The following is a 6,000-nucleotide window of genomic DNA, read 5'->3' as shown; positions in this document are numbered from 1 at the left end:
AAAACACCTTCGTGATTTTCATTCGAATTAGATATACTGAGTTTGATCTAATTGGATGTCCATACATTACAAGTATATTGTCTAATAAACAACAAACATCAATGGATAAATATAATTTTGCTAATTGATTTTCCCATTTTTTTCTTTTTTTTTTTCGATTTACTGAATATTTCATAACTTAATAAATTACAATTAGTTTAGTGGATGTATGATTTCATATAATTGTCTCTAATACATGAATAATTTAGATTTTTAAGAAAGTTACAATAGACCTACAATTACCAAAGCTTTTTTTGACAAATGATTTGTATTTGTAGTTATAAAAAGTTTTAAAATTGCAGGAATACAAAATATTTGGTAATAATTTGTAAATACTAGTGACTGATGACATAATCAAATTTCATATTTCGGTTTATCAAATCAACTAATAATAATATTAAAAATTTATTTACGGAAATAATTCTTATTACAATAATATATATATATATATATATATAATATAATATAATAAATAGAAGCATAACTTATTCTATTATAAAAATATATATATATATATATATATCATTATCAAAAATTTCAAATTTTAGTTTTTTGTTAGCTTCTTTTGTACACAGTAATTATAAAAGTACAATTGATTTATGAATGGTATCTATACATATTGCATGGAATATAAATATTATGCCACTTAAAACAGCATACATTTCATGCAAGAGAAGCGTTGGCAAGTGAATTATAATAATCATAATGTGTAGGTTTTGGGGTAGATTCAATCTTTGTGTAGGCGATAATAGCAAAAAAGGTGATAGAGTAGGGCGAACGATTCTGAATTGTAAGGGTCTTGGATCCTGACACTGACACCCTACGACAACAATAACCTCATTAACATCACAATCGAATGGTATCAAACTATAATTAACTTTTAAACCACCGTCAAAAACATTCTATGGTATAGCATTAAAATTTTAATATGCGATCTTCCTGAAGTAAAATATGTATTACTAATATTTGTAACCAAAATGATGATGTATAATAATAATAATACTGGGTAAATGGTAAATTAGTATGGTTCTTAAAACAATTATTAATTATAAAATTAATTAGTAATAATTGAGTAACTTTCACTACTCTAATCACAATATTGAATATCAATAGAACACCGGGTATACAGATAGGATAGATCAATATATGCAAAATGATAAAGAAAAAAGAAAATTTGTATTTTCGTATGATGTTGGAAACCAATGCAGTCAAAAAAATAAGTGACGTACCAAAAGAGCAATTGATTCAATAAAATCCTTCAGGTGAAGTATAAATAAATATGTTTATGGTTCATTGTATACAACATATATATGGTATATTAGTAATTACTTTAAAGTATTTTTTTTTATTTGGATAAGCTCCGGTGCGCAGTGGTATGAAATAAATTGCAGCACATTAAAATTATTATTTGAATGAGTTAATTTTATTTATGAAAAAAATTATTTTTTTAAAGTAAATCAACTTTATAAACCTAAACTATTATAATCAAGGCCATATATCAATATATTGCTATTTATTTAATTTGTCAAAATAAAACTTAACATCTCCACCAAACAAGGCACATTGCTTTTTTTTTTTTTACAAAAGATTTTTAATTTTAATTGCCTTCTGTAGAGTGGATGTGGCTATTTCTAATATATCTACAAGCGCTTTTTTTTATTTTTTTTAATTTTGCAATACTTTTCATTTCTGGCATAGTGCATCAAATTCCTAATGCTCTAGACTTACGTTGTTTACTTCGAGCGAAACATTCGACAAAACATTTATTTTGACCTTCTTACATTATTAAAGCTTCTATATAAGTATCTGGCCATGTATGTCTTCTATTTATCGTTTTTAAAATATCAAAGATATATTCCCTAATTTTTAATGTACTACCTTTAGTTAAAAGAGCATTTTTTTTTCTCAAATTTTCAAGTTATTCCGTTCATGAATATTGACTATTCTGAACTTAAAAAACTTCAATCTACCATAGAAAACCATTAATTTAAATTAGATCGGACGGGGTCGAATCACAAAAAATATAAAAAATCTCAACATTCTACACTATAATATTAATTTCATATTTTAAAAATAATAAGTGTTAAAAAAAAGTACATAAACTTAAATTTTTTTTTCCAATTGTTTTAATACGTGTAGTTTAGTTTAAAACTTTACCTGATATATTATTATCGTCCATGTTGATGAAATAATGAATTATGATAAAACGAAATAACTTACTAATGTAGTAAAATATTTCAAATCAACAGCTTTTTCCCAAACGGTAAATATCAAAACGATAACTAAGTTTATCTTACAATTGTTAACACTGTTCGACATCGATATACAATATCTATGTATACATATCTATGTATCTCGTATAACTATTTTCGATAGCTTATCTTTTTTCAGCACGACCACGGGAGTAAAATATGTCGAAGAATTATACTACACAGAATCTGAGTACAACGTTTGATTTTTCATATAAGTGTATATTTTGATTTTAAGAGAATATATTCTTATAAAATCATATTTAGCATATTTTTCTAATTAAAAATATATGAATTTAAATATTTCCATGAATTAAAAAATGATGTTCATTTCAACTACTGCAGTAAGAAGTCTTCAAAATAATTAATATTTTGTTACGACCACTAACAGCAAAACTAGATTGGTGACCGTTACCTGCCTGGTGGCAAATTTCCTGTTAATTTTGCTTCGATGACACGGCGATTGACATAAAAACGACTAAGGCTATGTTAGTATTAATTATTACTTCTGTACTACTTCTGTACCTTCTGTACTATAAATTATTACACTATCATAAAAGTGTATCAATTTAAAGGATTAATACTAATCTATTTTAATAAAAGATTGTTATTTGATTAATTATTTTTATTTATATAAAATATTATATATAACAGTTTATATATAACCGAAATGTTATTTCGTTTATAAATTTAACATAAGACTAAAGTTAAAAACAAATTATGTTTATTGTTTATTATTTTGATAGTATTATTAATTATTATTTTATTAATTTTTTTTTGTAAATAAGTATTTATTTTGATATAAAAAAAAAAAATATTGATATAAAAGCATATTTTTACATATTTTACTTATATATTTTGAGTTATGTATACATAGATGTATGCAATTGAATATAAAAACACGTATACGACATCGATTATAGTCCAGACAATACATAAATATAGCATACATTGTAAGAAAACTTATGCAAATGCTGTTCTCCGATTTACTCTAATCTAAGCGAGATAAAAATGTCCTTATCAATTATTTTTTCTCGGTTTCTGTTCTAATTTTTGAGCGTTTTAAAGACGTTTTAGTTTGTTTTTAATCTGATTTCTTAATTTTTTAAATACGTTAATTATTAATATTCAAATAAAAAAAAACCGAAAATAATATTTCTAAAGAACTATGAGAATAAAGCGGTTTAAGAAACTCAGAATAATATAACTAACATTTGTTTTCTCCTGAAATAAAAATTTGATATTAAATTTTAAATGTATTTCTTTATTTGGTAAATACCAAAGAAAATTCCTAAAAAACAAATTAAAACAAAAAAATAGCAAACTAAAACGTCTTAAAAATACTAAAAAATCTGAAAAGAAACTCAAAAAAATTAACTTTTTAAAAAGTTAATGCTCATCTTTTTTACAAACATATTTTAATCAATACTTTTATGTAGCGACAGTGTATTTAAACATATAACAACACAAAAAAAAAATCATCAAATCCAATAAACATATACGAGTATATGTTACCGTCAATGATGTAAATTAGGTAATAACGTAAGTGCTTAGCCAATATCATAAATTTCCAACATTAATAGACGATATCATCAATGCCTAGACATTGGCTGACAACATAGATAATGTTGCAAAAAATACAGGTAATGTTTTAAAGAACAAATATTCTGTTAACACATTTACAATTATGACTTAGAAATTACCTTAATATCTGAATCTGAAACTATTCCGTGATACTTAGAATATATAAAATATTTTTTTTACAAGCACATATATTAGTCTTGTATCCTGTTTTACAAATACATCTAGTATATCCTAATGATCCAGCAATTTCATAGCCAGCAGCCTCATAAACAGAAACTTTTTAATTTAATAAATCGATTTTATAGCGCAAAGCCATATTTTATTCAACAAACAAATAATTGATTTAACATTTCTAGAATTATTATCATTACCAAGGAAATATTTCTAAATGCATCATTGCTTAGAAATAATGGGTATTAACGTTATTTCTTAGTCATTATCGTTTATTCTCTTAATTGATCGGAAATGATTTTATTGACTAGACATTTACGTAAATTTCATAATTTACGTCTTTATCGACAGATATTTTTGCTTATACCACCTTAATAAACAGATATTTTTTTTTAGTTGCAGCAATATTAAATTTTATTTTTATTGTAATAAGAATTGTAACTGGACAATTCACATTTTTTGATAATCCTTTTTTATTTAAATAATAATAACTAATGTCTTTAACAAATTCAAATATCAGACTAAAATCAACTATCTAACTATGCTTCTATGCGTCCAGGCAACAAAAATCGAATATTCACTACACGTATTTTAGACGCGTGAAAAAGATACGTAATATTTTAAAGCCGTACGAACGTAATAATTTTTTTTCTCCCGTTTATTTTCATAACCCATGCGCCGACGCTGTAGAAATTAAACAAGTATTTATATATGTGCACACGCGTACACGTCTCGTACATTACACTATTTATCTATATCACATATGACACATAATCCATCGCGCCGTTTGGATGGTGTATCATTAGTTCATGACTATTATTATTATTATTATTATTATTATTATTGTTGTTATTATTATTATTATCATCGTCATCATTATCATCATCATCATTATTTTCATGATAAATAATCGAGCCGTACTATATTTATAATATAATAATAGAGCGTACAGGGTTACGAGTGTGATCGCGTAACAGTCATCAGTAGTAGGCCCTTGCACAAAACGTCGTTGTGTAATTGACAGTGGTAGTTGTTAAACCACAATACGGGCAATACGTTTCGACACCCTCTCGCCGCCCTTTCTTTCTGTGCTCGCTTCCCCGCGGCCGACGTAGAGCATTTAGCACTACTGTTGGTTTTAATTATTTATTTTATTCTATTTTTTCGACTCTCATCTTCCTATACATAATGTACCGCTCTCCTTCTCGTGCACGCAGCAGAACACTAACTATAACGATTTGTTGTGATAGGATCCCTACCACTGTAAACACACACACACACACATACATATATAAAAATATATATATATATATATATATTACACGCGCGTTTTATAACCCATTAAATATTATACAAGGAGACTTCTATAAGAGAAACTGTTGGGTACACACACACACTACCCTTCGGCACTAGTGAATATCGCGTATCCCGGGTTTCGGCAATCGGTGTCCGATTACGGTCGTGCGTATATTCGTTCGTATACACGCGTGTGTGTGTGTTTGGTGTGTATACAGTAGTATTGACGGTTAGTCGGCGTGACGACGACTTTAACGACTTCGACGATTGCTGCTGCTGCTCAGCCAGATAATAACCTATCGCGCGGACTTGAGCTGTTAGGTCGTCGAATAAATATACAATAATGTATAATAGCACGGTGCCGCCCATGTCGAATATATATAGACTCAGTAGCGGGGGAGGGTCTCGGGCATCCCTTTTAATGGAAACACAAGCTGCGCGCGACTATCCCCCTGTATTCTGTTTCGAACCCTCCGCCGCCGCCATCTCCCGCCGGAGCTCCGGCAGTACATGTATATACGTGCGCGCACTAATTGTTTTACACGCCTGACTTATGGCAGCTGATAATGTCAGTGATTCTCGAAAAACAAATAAAAGGCATCGGCCACTTGACTACCGGGTTCCCGTGTCAACAGAAACCACACGCACACTCGCCACCCTC

This window comes from Sipha flava, unplaced genomic scaffold (genome assembly GCF_003268045.1).
Source record: "Sipha flava isolate LNK unplaced genomic scaffold, YSA_version1 45_pilon_pilon, whole genome shotgun sequence".
Lineage (NCBI taxonomy): Eukaryota > Metazoa > Arthropoda > Insecta > Hemiptera > Aphididae > Sipha > Sipha flava.
The sequence above is the reverse complement of the archived record's forward strand: the minus strand, read 5'-3'. Positions refer to the sequence as shown.